Consider the following 18,271-nt stretch of genomic DNA (forward strand, 5'->3'; position numbering starts at 1 on the left):
AGTTACTAAGAAAGAAGGGGTGGGGAAGGAAAACCCAGGACCGACTGGGAGTTAAAAATGGCCCCAGAAAGAAAGAGAATCTGCCCAGCCGATACCACTCGAGCCTTCCCAGGTGCTTCCTTTCTCACATGGGCCTTGGCTAGGCCAGGTACCTCCTTCCCTGCGCCACCTGGGTTGAGAGCTGCTGACTTGTAGCAGTGGTTGTTGCCCACCTCTCACTGGGCAAGGACTGCCCTTCACTTGGGGCAAGGTGTTCCAGTGAGGGGTTGGACCCCCCCAGGGCCACTGGCCCACTGCAACCTTTTCAGAGGTCTTAAATGGCCAATCCACATATGGCCTCAAAAATAGCAACACAACTTAGGAGAATGCTTCTATTGTGAGAAATAACAAACTGATATATGTTATGGACCATGACCAGTATTTTAACAAAGCCCTCCTGGTCATTTCCATGTGCACAAAGGCCCTTTAGATTTTATTTTCCAGAAAATCAGTCCCTTACATCACATGGCAAATTGCATTTCAAAGCAAGGGAGGTTTCATGGCATTCCGCTGTTCAAAGAAAGTCAAAACTTTCTCTGGGTATGGCACGAACCCTTGGGCACACATATGGTAACTTTCCAGATTCTCACCCAAGACTAGAACCTAGAAGTTGCTTCAGCAAGGAACAGAACCACTTGTAAGAGGCTGTGATTCAACAGAATTTTAAAATAAGACAAGAAATGAACAGCAAATCAAAAAATGTGTTGCTGTGCCATCAAAAAATGAAATATAGCAACCCTTGATTAATAAGTTTCAAAGATCCAGAGTTGTCTTCTGCCAATGAGAGAACATTTTCATGATCAGAAACTTGGGGGGAGTGGTGATTTTGTAATTTCCCTCTGCAGACCCCCACAGCAGACCCCAAATACTGCTCCTGGATGACTCCCAACCTCCAAAATCTTACTAGTAGTGAATAATGAATAGTCTACTTAAGCAACAGAGTAACTGTGATAGGGAAGAGCAAGTTGCAATGTACTTCATGGAGGTGAAACAATCTTCTAGGTAGCTAAGCAACAGTAACATAAAATAGGAACATCACTCTTCAGGCACTGAACTCTAAAGTCATATTAGGGTGGTAGAAGCATGCATATTAATGATACAAAAATTATAGACACACTATAAATAACTTTCTGAGTTTAAAAAAGAAATGCTCATTTTGTGCAACTCTCTATTTAATGGTTGCTTTGTTCTATCAGCTGCACAAAGGTGTCCTCAAAAATTTCCAGCCCATTGAAAACAAACACAACAGCCCTAATACAAATTCCTGCCTGCAAATACTTTTGCTAGCTGTTGATGAATACAGACTACCAAATATCTCCTACTTCTTAAAGGAAAAAAAAAGACACATTCAGACAATGAATCAGAAAGTCTGTTAACACTACCTTGCAGTCCGTTAAGGAGGGAAGCAATCTCTAAAGATTTATTTGGAGTTGAGTCAGAGGTTTTGGCTTCAGTGCTGTCTGATTTGGATGCCATCTCAGGTGATATACTGGCACGAAAGGGTGGCTTTGATGAGCGGCGCTATTTAAATGTTTTAGGAGAATATTTCTCATCTTTCTCTCCGTCAGCTTTATTCTAGTTTAAACAGGGGAAAAGCCATTATTTACATTCTGTTAATTAACCCATAACAATTTAGGAGTTCACTATGCTGTGCCAAAAGAAAGCAGTCAGAGAAAGAGATTTTTTTCTGTCATGGACCCTTCAATGTCCATCACAGAGATTATATTAGCACAAGGGGAAATAATGGCATATTTCATGCAATGTATCACATAAGAAGTAGACAAGTTATTGGAAAACGAATGGAGCTTTTCTTCCCTAAACCCTGCTAATGAAATGTTGCCTTTATTAAATAGTGCATTGCTGCAAAATGAATAAATTATAAAACATCCTAATACATACCTGCATAAGAATATTTAGTTTTGTCATTGTACAAAGTCCTTTCACTGATCTGTATTGAATCACACATTCCTAAGACTTGAGCTGTGCAATTCTGAGACTTAAAAAGGGCTTAGAAGGATATAAATGTTTAGACTTGCACTGAAGGTCACTTTCATTTTCTTAAGGAGTAGTAATTTCTACCATTTCTCCTTCCCAATGCTAACCCCTATTTGCCCCAGGAACAAAATTGTGAAAGCCTCAGATTGCTGCAGCAGGAAGAGAAAATTGGCCCTTTAAGAAAATGTAAGTGCCCTTGTCTTCAGAACTATATGCTAATATACAGGTCCCTTTCTGTCCCATAACAGAATCTTATGCCTAAATCAGCATTCTGTGCTACAGAATTCATTGAGAACCTAAGTCAATCAGACTAGAGGTGGGCAATTCTAGGTCTTGTGTGGTGAGTCTTAAAGGGAACTGCAGTTTCTTTATACAGCTGGCACTGAGATTGGTCACAGTGTAAGCCTAAATATACTCAAATTGTTTGCATTCTTAATTTACTTTCCTTGTTCTGCTTTATGGATAATACAGAGAATTCGCCTGTTTTCTTATGTTGGAAATCATGCATGTTAGTTCACTAACAAAACTGGGCCAATAGACAGTATTACAGTGTCTACTTTTGTATTCAACAAACCAGAAGATAGCACTCATTAATGAATATCTGAAATAGAAATATTAGCTTTGTTCTTCACAATCAGCAGAAGGAGCTTAAATTTTGACTCTTGGAGATACATTATGCACAGATAGAATGTAAATATGAACTCTATAGCCTTATTTCACTGAATCTCCCTTCAACAATAACACAGAGAAGTATTGTGTTCTCTTCTCCCTCTTTGCATAAGAATAAAATTCAGCTGTAGTCCTTAGTGAGCTTTATTTTCTTTCGATGTTTTATTTTTGGCACATTTTTGTCAGCTGGTCTTACTATCTTGTCTGCTTTTATCCATTCATCATATCTATGAAGAAATAAAATACATTCAGTTACATTATGGGTAATATTCAAAGTGCAGTTTTTAGGAAGACACATTATGTTTTACAAACCCGTCTCTCTGCTATAGATGAACATACTTTCAATATTCAGGATAACAACAAGAATAACTTTTAGCATTTATACTTCAGAGTTCCCAAAGCATTTTGTATACATTATCATACTGAAGCAACAATTCATTCTGGGAGGTTAGTGTTTATTGTCCCCCTATTGCTTAGGAATTAAGGTAGAAAAGGCCACCTAGGGAATTCAGTGCTTCCTGATGTTAAGCTTACTCTGCTGGTCACTATGCTATACCAAATCTCTTGTATTTTTGCAACTTAGCATTTGTATATACTTCTTAGAAGAATCACAGAATGAGAGGCGCTTTAATCAGGTTCTTCTCCTTCTATGATTTTGTTATGGACCAGCTCTCTCCCTATATATGGAATATGCTTCAGTTGGAAAGCCACTTAACAATAGTGGAAAGTGATGGAAAAACAAGAGAAGAGTGAATTGTACCAATTTTCATATCAAAACAAGTTCTGAGAGTAAGAATAAAAATACAGCATTATCAGCAGGGCTTTTTTCAGCTGGAACGTGGTGGAACAGAGTTCCGGAACCTCTTGAAAATGGTCACATGGCTGGTGGCCCCGCCCCCTAATCTCCAGACAGAGGGGAGTTTAGATTGCCCTCCACGCCACAGTGCGGAGGGCAATCTAAATTCCCCTCTGTCTGGAGATCAGGAGGAGGGGCCACCAGCCATGTGACCATTTTCTCTGAGGGCGACCCACTGAGTTCCACCACCTCTTTTCCCAGAAAAAAAGCCCTGATTATCAGTAACATAATATAATTTATTACTATGAACTGGACAATCTACAGGCCTTATGCTCAAGTCCAGACAAGAATGTTTACATTATTATTTATAGTTTTGATACAAAGAACTGGAATTTGCCAGTTTCCTATTCCTGCTGATGCTTCCCAGTTGCTCCTTTTGGGAATGGTCTAGGATTAAGCATGCAGGACATGCCACACACAATGAAATTGGCTCTTCCACCTGTATGAGCTGTTGTCTGATCAACATGTCCAAAAGTATTGGTTAAAAAAAGAGCACCATTATGAAGTACAAAATTTGTGGTAGTTAGGCAATTCTCTCAGCAACAAGATCATTTACTACAAAAGCACTTCATGCCAGTTTATTCAGAACACATTTCATCCTTTCCTTTAAAAAAGTAACACAGCTCTTATGAGATAAACGCATCACTTGTGTTTGTCACTCATTGAGTACACTCACTACACAAGAGCAATCACATCAACACAAATTAATTATGGGTTTGATATTCAAAGTCAGACACTATTCAAGTGATGTGAAATCACCAGGTAAGCATTCCTTATGGCGACTGCCTTGAAGAGACTAACTAAAATCTATGTCAAGTGTGTAAGACTTGGAATATGACCCGAATAAGGGCCAGTTTACATCTTACACAAGAGTAAGACTCTTCCTTGGCTCCTTAAGACACAGAGGACTGACAGCAAAGGCAGTTTTCTTGTCCTGTCTCTGTTCCGCTTCTGTCTGTTCTACTTCTAAGCAGATCAATTTGACATTGTGTCTCAGGTTTGTCCATTTAAAATTCCAAACATTGCCAGTGCTGCTCCTATCGGCCATTGGAGAGACTGCATTGCCAGTGCTGCTCCTATCGGCCAGTGCTGCTCCTATCAGCCATTGGAGAGACTGATGTGTGGCCATCTGTAATGATTTCAAGTAAATGTGTGCACCCCCGGAAATATGTGGTGACGTCACTTCCAGAAGTGACGTCACTTCCGGGAGTGCCATCATTGCACAGGGCGCAATCACCCCCAGGAGCCCCCCTGCAGTTCAGGCCCACTCACCTTCCAGCCCCTTACCTGGCAGCAATGTTCCCTCTAAGTGGTGCAGTATTGTGAGCCAGAAATTTACTTTGTGAGCAGCAACTTGCAAGTTTTGAGCACGCCTTTTCCAAAATCAGAATCCATTTGATTAAAAGACCTTTGAATTAGATTGTCTGAGGCACTGGTATTGGATATCATTAATATTTTAATGACACCCACTTATGCATGTGGTTCTCAAAAGCTTATGCCTCAATAAATTTGGTGCTACTGGACTTTTTACTATTTTGCAACTAGAGACTCACTACTATTACAACTACAGACTAGCAATATGACTATTCCCAACTGCTGTCTATCAACATACAATAAAATCATATGAAAACCAATTTATAAAAACAAAGAGGGAAAGAAAGGGGAGAAGCAGCATGGTGGTACTACTGGGCAATGGCTGAAAGCCTTTCCCAGGAGTAAACACAGTGAATAATAATGTGGACTGACTTTCTGTGTAGACCTACTTGCTCATAGAGTTGATGGTTGCTAGGCTGCTACCAATGCTGATGTGGAAGTGTATCAAAAAGAGTTGAAGTTCTTCTTACCCAGGAATCCTTCCCTTATCTTCAAACCAGTCACCTGGTGTGGCTCATTAGCTTTTTTTTTTTTAAGTGTTACCCTGTGCTTGGATTAGATCATTAGAGGGTATTGCCTTCCCCTGGCCAGCTGAAGCTGTGGGGGTTAAAGAGCTCAATTGTTAACATTATAGTGTCTCCCCTTCCTCTCACCCACATGCATGAGTTTCTCTTTGCTAACAAGATTGAAACCCTCATTTTCAGAGATCAATGCTGGAGGAGATGGAAACATTTTGTTTCTTTCAAACGCAAGCTCATATCCCTGGAGTGACAGTCACAAGAGTAATATCAACATTATATTTCTAACATCCTAGTACACTTTTTTCAAGTTTTTTTTAAGAACACAAGAGTCATACTTCATAATTGTAAAGTGCTTCCTTTATAATGCAGTTCCCAATTCAGAAAAGCTCTTAATAATAATAATATTTGACTTACATACTGTCCTTCAGGACGTCTTAATGCCCACTCAGAGCAGTTTACAAAGTATGTTATTATCCCCGCAACAAACACCCTGTGAGGCAGGTGGGGCTGAGAGAGCTCCTAGAAGCTGTGACTGACCCAAGGTCTCCCAGCTGGCTTCACATGGAGGAGAAGGGAATCAAACCCGGTTCTCCAGATTAAGAGTGCCGCTCTCTTAACCGCTACACCAAACAGAAGAGCTTAGTAATTATTTTTAAATACGAGGGAGGACAAATCTTTATGGTCTCTCTAGATGTCTCTTTAGCTTGTAAAAACCTAGAGAAATATATATTTTTGGCAGATAAAGAATGTATGCAGGAAAATGTTAAAGGAATCCAAGCTTGGGGTATATTATTAATCACAATTTTTTTTGTTAATAATAGAGTTCCCTCACTAAAGATGGGACACTTCCTATACCAAGTCAGACTATTGGTTCATCTAATCTTTGACAACCAGAGTTTCCCAAGGCCTTAAGCAAAGGCTTTGGGAAATATACAACACCTGAAATTTATGGAGATTAAACCTGGGACTTTCTGTGTAAATGGCCCATGCTCTGTCTCTGAGCCATAGCCCTTTTGACAAACGGGTGCCTTACAGAGTAACATTTGTTTTTACCTGCCTTTTCCTTGGGCTGAAGGTTGCTCAAAGTTCCAAGAATTAAAACCATACAAAATTACAGAGTAACATCTAGTTATACATTTATCCCCTTCCCCAACAAACTGCAGCTTAAGCGCCAATAAATAATGCTACTCACTGTTTATTATTGCAGTCCCCTCCCCCTTTTTTGCAGGCTCCCTATGTTATTTGTCGAGAAGCTGTTTTCCCTTCAGATTGCTATTTTCAAAGCTCCCAAATTCCTTCATTTACTCTCTTCCTGTACTAGCCCAGTCAAATTCTGTTTCCCTTCTTTCCTCTGCCAAGCTTTCTTCTTGTCCTTCTTTATGTTATTCACTTTATTTTATTAACTTCATTTCTCTCTAAGATTTTCTCTAGTTACCCCTTTTCAGTAAGCAACATACTTCCAGCAGCAGTAGTTTCGGTTTTGAAGCACGCACCAGGCTTGCTTTTTCACTTCCTGAGTCACTTAAAGTGGCAATGCCTCCCTCACTTTCCCGCCCTCTTTCTCTACTGCAGATCGTGAAAGCTGCCAAACCGTGGTGATTTTAAGAGGCATTTCATTTCCTCATTTAGGATTCATTAAGTAGCTTAAAAAAAACTTCTGTTGCGATGAGAAAAATTACTCTGTTTCTATTTTCCGTCTAAAAAGCACGCTTGGTCAGTGGTTTAATGGAGCTCTGAGCCTAATAATCAGCCTGGCAATCATCAAAAATCTCCTTTGAAGTCAAAGGAATACTTTCTTTTCTCCTTTTGTAAAAAGGGAAAGCTGAGCAGCAGAGGCTCCTCGGCAGTTGCCTGCCCTGTTCTGTGCCCCACAGGCACAGGCCTTCCCCTGCTGCCCCCTCCCACCAGGGAAGCCTAGAGGCTTCTGGGTAGGGCCAGCCAGCTGGGAAAGGGAGGGAAATTTAAATCGTGCTAGGTGCTGCTGCTCCAGAGCTGCACCAAGCACGATTTGAAGTTCAAGCCCCAACCCCTTCCCCAGCTGACTGGCGTGGCCAGACAGCTAGGGGAGGGGGGAACTTAAATCGTGCTTGGTGCTGCTCCAGAGTGGCAGGGAGCCGGATTAAACACACACCCCCTTCCCCAGCTGACGGAAGGTAATGGAATCAGGTGGGTGGGCCACCAGTCATGTGACTTTTTTCGAGAGGTTCTGGAACTGAGTTCCAGCACGTTCCAGCTGAAAAAAGCCCTGTGCAGAAGAGAGTACAAACTGCCATCAGCATATACATGAAACTCCACTATAAACTTACGAAGTTCAACTATTAAACATATGGTTCTACACAAGCCCATCAGTTTAGTATTGTTGTTTAGTTCCAGTGTGGACTTTTTAAAAAATTGCTTGGCAAATCATATATTTTCCACATGCGCTTTTAATATTAAACTTGAGGGAAAATATAAACATGTTAGGTTGTCAGACATGCTTACCAGATGTCTGCCATGCCTCAGCTACCTGCCTGGGTCCCTGTGTGCTACTTGGATGGGGGGAAAGGGGAGATGGTATGAACCTCCCCCTACCTCCTACCGCCTTATCTGCCTCCTGCTGTTTTGTTTACACAAGCCTTTCTACTTTGTTTGAGAAAGGATGGCCTTGAGGAACTTTTCTCATGGGAAAGACTAACGATTCCCCGCCTGAAAGCTTCCCGCCAAAATTAACGGCCCCAGCTGGGGGAAGGGGTGGAAGAGGGGAGTATAACCACTGATGCTTCACTTTGTACTAGTATTCCTGTCAATGACCTGCTGCAGTCATGAACTTCAGATCCACTAATAAAGAGCTTTAACTCATACAGCCTGGTCTGATACAATGAGGTATCTGGGGGGGGGGGGTGTCAACTGCCACGACCTGACAGTTTGACAGGAATCATCCTAATTCTCTCGGACTTGGAGTATTTATGAGATCCTACTACCTGTGCCATGACAACAGAAGGTGTGGGCAGCAGTACTCCCGTGAGACCCAAGGAACAACCCAATCAACCTAAAGACCCTGCGAACCCACATGGGCCTAATGCCAATGCGTTGGTCAAGGAGGAGGTGCAAACTCCCCTCAGCTTTCCGTGATGGGACAGCAGCTTCCTAAATAGGTTGGAAGACACCCTGCCGGGAGGGACTCCTCAAAGGAGGGAGAAGAGAATGCGGAAGATCCGATGGAAAAGCCTGTGTTGATGGAGCCTATTCCTGCGGGAAGGACCCCCCAGGAAAGAGGACGGAGAAGACAGTGAACAAGAGTCAGAACGAGAGGGGGTAAACCCCGTAGCTGAGCTTCAGGAAGAGATGGAGGTGCTGAGGTGCGACATGTATGCCTTCATGGAATCTGTACAAGGCATGGTGCAAGAAGCAGTCCAACCCAAACAACCAGGAAATCCAGACAGACACCTAGACTTAGTGGCTGGAGCGCCATAGAACCAGCACCCCATGCTCCCGGAAGACCTGTGAGGCCAAGAGCTGATGCAGCTGGGGGTTCCACCTCTTGTTCCCGGGGAAGGGCTGCTGGGAGGGGCCCTGGCCCCAAGGGGGGGGGAGTGCCAGGGATGCCACTTCAGCATCTGCTGGAATTACGCAAGCTGGAGGCTCGATTTGAAGGGGACCTCAAGGAGTTGGGGTACTTCCTAGTGCAAGTGACAGAATTCTTGAGAGAATGGGGCCACACTTTCCCTGATGAAGCAAGCCAAGTGAGTTATTTGGGTTCTCGGTTTTGGGAGGGGGGGGACAGCAGCTAAATGGTATGTGACTCTCTACGCTGCCAGAGCTCCAGAGCTGAGTGTGAATGCCTTCATGCAAGTGTTAAAGGAACAATACGAAGATCCTCACAAGGAGGAGAGGGCGAGAACAAAATTCCTTCTCTACAAAGTTAGGTAAAAAGATAGAAAACAGAAAAGCATCCTGCCCAACAATCAACCTGAAAACTATATGTAAGATAACAATCATAACAAAAAAACAGAATCAGTTCTCATCAGGTGCCAAAATAATGAATCACTCTCTAATGCCAGAAAAAGAATACTCTTGCCTAGAGAGGGGCATGAACCAGAAAAAAAACAAACCAAGCGGTTCGTGGTTCGTCACATTTTACGAACCATGAACTTTCACGAACCTACCCTGGTTTGCGAACCGGTTTGTATGGTTCATGAAAACGTCACATCCAGGTCAGGAAATCATTACTCCCGGGTCAGCAGAAGGCCACTTCCAGGTCAGCAGAAGGTCTGCAGGAAGTCCATCCCCTGTTGCCTAGGAAACTGATTGATCGGTGCCAGGCTATCTGCAGTGATGAACCAAAAAATGAACCAAACTAACCAGCCTAAAGTTCGTGGTGATTTGTCAGAAATGGGCTCTGATGAACCACTGGTTCATGAACCACGAACAAGCCTGGTTCATCAGAGAGCAATACACTGCATTAGGAAGAGCAGAGGGAGAAAAGTTCCATTCTGTTGATACAAATTTAAGTCTGGAGCCACCCCACTGGGGTTCTGCAGCCTAAGCCCATTTGGTTGGATTCAGGTGAAATTTTCCTTTAAGGGAAAGCACCTCCATCAGTATAATGGCAGAAGCAGGAGGGGTAGGCAGAATAAATTCTGTTATACTGATGTAAGAGCCTTCGACTAATGAAAACTGAACTTTGGATCCAGCCCATTATTTTTATGCACTAACAAAATTCTGAGACCTCCAAAACAACTGATCCTGGAGGTTGCAGTACCTGCATCGACAAAAGATGTGGGGGAGCTGCTGTGTAGAGGGAGAACTGGGTGAAATTGCCCTACTCTCTCTCTTTTACCAGCAATGATTGTGAAAAAGTGTCTGTTGAAGTAACAGTGAGGTAGGGTTGATATAAATTACTCCCCTTCCTCAATGTAGCCCCTAAGGCAGTGGCCATGCCCATGCAAGCCCACAATCTCCAGCACCAGCTTTTCAGAGGTCTCTGGGTAGCTGAGAGAAGTGTGAAAAATATGCCTCCACCAATGGCTTCTGTCAGCAATTATATGTTCACAATGATTATATTCAAGAATGTTCACTGCATCAGGCTAAAGAGGAGCAAATATCCTCACCACAAAGAATTTTCTGAACTAAAATCATGACAACTGACCTTGTACACGTAGCACATGTTGATACTACTCAGGGCTTCCCTTGAACCTGATCCGGCGGTTACAGCTGGTACAGAATGCGGCGGCACGTGTTATCACGGACTTGCCAATGCGTGAGCATATAACACTGGCACTGCGTCAGCTGCACTGGCTACCAGTGGAGTACCGAATCAGGTTCAAGGTTTTAGTAATAACCTATAAAGCCCTATGCGGACTGGGACCGGCGTATCTGCGGGACCGCCTCTCCCCATATGGAACCCAGAGGACTCTCCATTCTAGTGAGAAACATCTGTTAAAGGTCCCTGGCCCCAGGGAGGCCCACCTGGCATCGACCAGGGTCAGGGCCTTTTTGGTCCTGGCCCCAGCCTGGTGGAATGCTCTGTCTGAAGAGACTAAGGCCCAGCAAGATTTGTTATCCTTTCGCCGGGTCTGCAAGACTGAGCTGTTCCGCCAGGCATATGGGTGGTGCTAGGCGGAGCCCCCCTGGCCGGTTGATGAGGGATTGGGCCCTCCCCACCACCACCACCAATACCCCCATTTTTAAAAAACTCTTTAATGCAGAGGTGCTCTGAAGTTCTTTTAAATTTGATCAGTGGAATTCTGTGCCACTATGTTGATATTTATAATTGTATTTTAACTGTGTAAATTGGATGTTTTTAGAATTGTTAACTATAATAACTGTTCTATATATTTTAACCTTTATGTATTTTGTAATCCGCCCTGAGCCTGCTGGAAATGTGGGGAGGGCAGAATAAAAATAGGAAAAAAAAATAAAAATAAAAATAAATGCAAGTAGAGACAAAGCGAGCATGCTGGCCCAACCCTTCCCTTTCTCAAATGAGCTTCTTCCAACCTCTCTTGTGTGTCTGAAGGTAGGCATAGTTCTTAAGCTCATACAGGTAGGTTGTGGTGTCCAGGTTTCAACAAACACCTAAAGGCAGGGCTTGCATGCTTGAAGTGAAAGACAGAGCTATCACACTCACCCCCCACTCCATCTCTATGAATACTGACTTATCTGGATATATGTTGTATGTACAGGGCTATAGACTATAAAACAAACCTTATTTTCCCTTTCTTCTAATGTCAGAAGAGTGGACTGCAAGATCTACACTGAATTTTACAGAATGGAATTGATTCCCCCTCCCCCCAACTACTACAATGACTAATTATACATATAATATTGGTCACCAAATTCGCTGGGTGACCTTGGACTAGTCATTTTTTTCTAAGCTTACTCTTAACACACAGTACTTGAGAGGATAAAGCAAAGGAGGATAGAACCAAGTATGCAGCCCTGAGCTCTTTAGAGAAATGGTGAGATAAAAATTCTATAGCTAGGTAGACAGACTTTTCCTGCTCTTGCTGGTACCTTGTAAAAATAACAACATTCTGATAGTCCTGAATCAAGAATTTATTAAATATGTACTAGTTCCTACACTGCTTTAGTTAAAAGATAGTCCAAATTAGTTACGTTAATACAAGGCTTTGACTTGATTAGATTGAACTCAGATCCTTTGCCTAAAATATTGGTGCAATGCAAACCCTGATATACAAATAGGTTTCTGCCAAAGGGTAAGACTCAACAGTGAATAGTCTACAATTATGATGGTCTTAACCAACATTAGAACTATTACACAAATACTTTTATCTAACGCCAAAGCATGCATTACTCACTACCAGCTGAGAAATATTTTCAGCCCATGTCAATGTTCTCTGCATGGAATTGAGGGTGGGGTGGGGATTGGAAATAGAGATATATAACATGCTTTATCTTTAAATTGTTTACCCTTGCAGATGTACTTACAGAAGATGGCAAACACAGCTGGAAAGCTTCCTGAAATACCCCTTCACCACTACAACCAGCAACATCTCCTCTAAATACACGTAAGTGGTACATGGAGCTACATTACACTATATCAGGGTTGCCAGTCCCCTGCCCCCAGTTGGGAATCCCCCACTTCCACCCTCCACCACCACCCCACTCCCACTTACTTGGCTGGTGGGGGGGAACATACCTCCTGGGGCATGCTCCTGGGCGGTACAGCTCACTCCCGAGCACCACAGCGGCCCAATTTGGGCTGAATCAGGTCAAATTCAGGCTGGATTTGGGCCGAATTGGGCCGCTGTGAAGCACAGGAGCACTCTCACACTCTGCAGCAGCCTGAACCAAGCCTAAATAGGGCTGCTGAAGAGCACAGGAGTACTGCGCTCCGCAGTGGCCTGTTTTGGGCCCAAATTGGGCCAAATCTGGGCAGATTTGGGCCTAATCAGACCGCAGCAGAGCGCAGCAGCACTCCCGCGCTCCACAGTGGCCTGATTTGGCCCCCAGCAGAACGCTGGAGGCCTGCATGATGATGTCACTTCCCAGAAGTTATCGCGCAGGCTGGGAGCGTGTGCACAAAATCAATAAGATAAGGTGTGAAATAATAAAATAATAAATAAAACCTCCCGCCTGGGGGGAGGGGGGAACTGGCAACCCTACACTATATACAGTGTAAGAGCACTGTATGCATATAATCAAAATGAGAAATATTCTGTCCTTGGAATCTGAGCTGAGAAGTCCAAGCTATCTACAAGTTTTATAACTCTTGACAGTGCCCAGTGGCATGGCTTCTAGGGAAAGTAAATCTAGAATCACACTGCCCTTGAACTGATTTGATGGCCTACATCGACTACTGGTGATAATTCTTAAGATCAGATTTAAACATTAATAACAGAAGTCCGTGTACATCTCCTTCTCTGAACAACAATGACATAGGTTAAGAAAATTTTGAAGAAAATAGTGAAATATTCTCAATCTTGTCCTCAAAAGCAAGAATTATATCCAGAAATACAATTAAAGTTCAAAAGAACCACCCAAGCCATGATAGAAACTGCTTACAATTTGCTACTTCAATCTTTACCTATTATCAGCTAAAAATTAATTGGCTTATACATTCCATTGAAAACTCAACATACAAAGTCTGGACTTTTTATTTCAGATTGTAGTAAACGAGGTCTGCAAAAATGGTCTTAGGTTTCAACTCATTCCCACTCTTAAGGAGAAACAAAGAATGTTACTTGAATAAAGGTCTTGGTACTTGAGGAGGAGGAGGAGTCGAAAATATATGGCCTTTCTAAAGATTAATAAAATAGGATAAAAGCAAAGGATATAAATGCCTTTTGCACGTTTCTGAGGCAGTACAGAAGTGATGTATTGTATTTTCATCGTTATACCTATGAGATGGTGGTGGTAGAAGTGCTGTAAAGTCACAGCTCACTTATGGTGACCCCTACTGGGGCTTTCAAGGTGAAAGACTATCAGAGGTGGTTTGTCATTGCCTGCCTCTGCAGCCCTGGTCTTCATCGGAAGTCTCCCATCCAATTACTAACCGAGGTTGACCCTGCTTAGCATCTGAGATCTGATGAGACTGGACTTGCCTGGGCTCTCCAGGTCAGAAACATTATACTGTGATCTATATTAACGTATGTAGTTTGTATTGTCTGTTGTTGTTGGTAGGATTCTATGATATAATTTTTGTACCATTTAATGTGTCATATTAATGCTTATATTTTGCTTCAGTTCTGTTTTTATTTTTGGTTGGTTCCATATCCTATTGCACTCTCTGCTGGATGACCCATTCTATTGATTATATTGACTTACTATGTGTAATTGGCCTTGAATGCCAATGAGAAAAGCCGACTATAAATAACGTAAATAAATGAATAATCTTCTGAATAACTACTTTGCATTAAACATGCATGTGGGTCAGGCAAGAGTTAAGGAAACAAGATACTGTAAAAAGCTTAACACAGAATCTTCAGTATCAGCCTCTGATTTGTCTGATTAGTGATTTCATTGCACATAGTTCCACTATGAAAACAGAGGTGGTGGTATGACAGTTTTCCAACTGTGAGTCATGCTGGCTACTTTTGCCAGCACTACAGAGACTAACATGGCCTCTCTCCAACCTTCGTAGATAAAGGTGATATAAAAGTAATGAACATCCAAATGGCAAAGAAAAGATGACAAAGAGTTCATAGCCAATATTGGTGAGAAATGTTGAGTCTGCCACAAAAACCTTTGCAAAGAACATATTCATAATCAAGCTTTTAAAAGAGAGCCTGAGGATACAGCAATATGGAAAGTACACAGAGAAGAACATGAATGACATAAAAGACTTCAAGAACGTTTTGGCAAAATATTAAACCTGTCATTTGCCAAAAGCACTAAATTATGGCAACAAGCCATAAGGATAGGAAGGTGCTCAGACATAAAAATAACTCAGTCACCAAGCCAAAAAAATTCAATATTCTGTGTGTATTTTAGAAGTAGAAATACACTAGTGTGTTTTAGACGTATTTAAAGGAAGTAATCACTAGCTAAATCTCAGTTACCTCACATTCCATCCGCAGTAGTGCACCAAGTAAAGGACTTCTCCACCTTCAATATCAGAATCTTTAATACTAGCTTCGTACATTTTTTGATTTTTCCCTCGTCCATACCGCACTTGGACTTTCATGCCTGGTGGATAACATTCAAACTCTTCCTCCTCATTGTTGTCACTGTGGTCATCTTCCTGTTCTTCCTCCTCCTCTTCAACTTCTTCATCTTCATCTTCCTCCTTAATGGTGCCATGGCTTGAAAGGTTTAAAAAATGTCAGTTAATAATAAAAATACTTGAAAAAATGCTCAGTGCCAAATGGTGTATACTGATTAATATTGTGGATGCACAGAGAGTGAAGAACAGCAGGCTCCATATATATGTGTATATATATATATATATATATATATATATATATATATATATATATATATATATATATATACACACACACATATAAAATCCTTTACAGATGAGATTTTTTTAAGTTAGTATTGTCAACTGACAAGAATATCAAGCAACCAGGATCAGTGACAGAAAGATGCTTTAAAACTCAGAAGATTTTAAAAGATGACTTGGTTTAATGAGAAATGTCTGTTACATCGATGAAGATTAAAGATGCCCTTTTAGGTCAAGATGCTACTGGATCTGACTACCCTAGTTGAAATACCTATTTCCCCAATACTGGGCCTATAATTAAATAAAGATATACAGTCTTGCCTTTTTCTTTCTTTCTTTTGCTGTGTATATTATACATGATTATTCTTCAAAAAAATTGTGATTTACTTACGGGAATTAACTGATAAGAAACTGCTTGAAAAGCAGACACTTTTTTCTTACTAAGGTCTGGATCCAAAGAACTGTGCACCTAAGTAAGCACTCTCAAGGTGGCTTGGGGACTGTTTTTCTGAAACAGCAGTGTCCCATGCCTCTTGTTAGACCACTTCATTACAAAAGGTGTTTTAAAAACAGTCTGTGACATGGTATAGGGAGGGTATTAAGCTAAAAATCCCAGGCCTCCTTTTATGTTTAAAGTAGTTTTTTGGATTCTGGATAATACAAAGAAATATTTGTGATGAATAAAAGTCTTCACATTAAAAAATTCAATTCAATATTTTCATCAAATGTTAAGACTTTAAAAAAATACATTTCATTTTGGCAGTCTTTCTATAAAGCATTGGGCAGGCGGTCTATCACATCTACTAAATTCGGTCCAAAATTTTGTCATGGTAGGCACCCAAAATTAGAGGCTATTTTTTTTAATGTTTAGATCAGGATTCAAAACAGAGGATATCTGTGTGTGAGAGAACATGCATAACTGAAGCTTCACTAGCAGTTTTTGCTGCTGAAGAGGCAAGTTCTATATAGAAGGTGGTTTCTCTTAAGTGCTCGGGACCGTTGTGCCAAGAAGAGAACTGAGATATACACAGTTTTCTTTTACATTATGTGTCTTTTCTCTGCTTCCCAGCCTAGCAAATTACCCTCTAATCATAAAGTGGATCTGGGAATGTACTTATATTATGGATATTAAAAACATCCATGCTTAATAATTGAATACTATTTAGAGAAAATCTGAAAACTGAACAAATATTTTTAAACAGATTAACAATTAAACAGAGCAAGGTGCTCTTCTAATGATGTAAAATTCAAATTTAACTCTTAAAATACTTAGTATAAACAAGCCATTTCTCATAGAATGAAATGTAACCCAATTCTCCTGGACGACCACAAACAATTTTAATAATAATGATAATGATAATCATGATGATAATAATAATAATGCCCTGACCTGGATAGCCCAGGTGAGCCTGATTTTGTCAGATCTCAGAAGCTAAGCAGGGTGGGCCTTGGTTAGTAATTGGAAGGGAGTCCTCCAACAAAGACTAGGATTGCAGAGTCAGGCAATGGCAAACCACCTCTGTTAGTCTCTTGCCATGAAAACCCCGCCAGGGGTAACCATATGTCAGCTATGACTTGACAGCACTCTCCACATAGAATAATAATAATTTATCCACTTTCCCCACAAAATTTAATTTATTGAGCTGCTTCAGCATAATATAATCTACCACAGCACTGTATTAACTGTTTATCTTACCTATTTAAAATCAGTGCCTCAGTTTCAAGCCCTTGCTTTGCCTATCTTTGTCTTCCAAGTATGTGATTATTATGCCATTCTGCCAAGTTACGGAATCATCTATTAAGTCTGATTCTTATTTGAACAAAACAAATACTCTTTTGTACTTCTATCTTTTGAATAAAATAGTAGTTTGTAAAGCTTTACTATGGGATTCAAATAATTAAGCCCAGTCAATTTTTTAAAAGTGCGTGTGTGTGTGTGTGTGTGTGTGTGTGTGTGTGTGTGTGTGCATGCGCGCATATACACGTGTGTGCATGCTGGCACAACAATCTATGGAGAGCTTTGCTAATAGCAGAACCATTCCCCATGTTGACTAGCAATAATTCAGAAACCTCTGGTGACTTAAAATTGGTGATCAGATGAGTGATGGCTTGTATAAAATTGTCATACGCAATAAATACAAGTAATAAATATTTTAGCAAAGGGGATCCATCCATTCTGCTAAGTAAAGTTTGAATCATTCCCCTAGTATAAGGTGCCATCCACCATGTGGGTCCACTTAAGTTAAAGGAAGGGTTCTTAAACTGGATGAAGGCGTCAAACTTTGCTGAGTAGAGCGGAAGGATCCACCCCATTATTTTTAAAATGCTTTCGATGTTTTAAGTGCTTCACATACATTATCCTGTAATTCTTGTAACAGCTCTGTTAGTATTATTGTCCTTATATTACAGATGAGGGGACTAAGGTTGAGTATGCAGCAGGTGGGTTTGTGGCTGATTCTCTAGTTCACAGGTCATTCTTTCAGCCACTGTTATATACAAGGTCTATAAACAAATTGTGAATAGTATTTTGGTAAATAGTCTAATCTTACTTGCGTCGCACAACAATTTAAAGTTATACAAGAGACAGTTCACCATATGATGTGAACTGTGATATGTAACTTCTAGAGCTATACAAATAAAGCTATCAAACATATAACAGAGAAATACTTACCAACGCTGGAAACCAGAGATTTTTCTTTTTATCCACACTAATATAGTCTACACATACAACTTCTCCTAACAATTCATCAGTTTGTTTCCTGTCATCTTCGTCATCTTCACTTGAGGATGATGAAGATTCTTCTTCTGGGCTACAAGGGAAAAATGCAAATTAACTATATAGTTTATAATTCAGAGGTAATAAATTACAAGGATTTAAAAATAATCAGAAACAGGAACAATAGTTATTTGAAATAGCCAATGGATTCA

General features: G+C 41.0%; 1 pseudogene; it reads right to left on the reverse strand.

Moving 5' to 3' along the window:
• Nucleotides 1-18,271, reverse strand: part of LOC129324720 (AT-rich interactive domain-containing protein 4B-like) — a 41,623-nt pseudogene that overhangs the window by 4,923 nt on the left and 18,429 nt on the right.

The sequence above is a fragment of the Eublepharis macularius genome, chromosome 1 (assembly GCF_028583425.1).
Source record: "Eublepharis macularius isolate TG4126 chromosome 1, MPM_Emac_v1.0, whole genome shotgun sequence".
Lineage (NCBI taxonomy): Eukaryota > Metazoa > Chordata > Lepidosauria > Squamata > Eublepharidae > Eublepharis > Eublepharis macularius.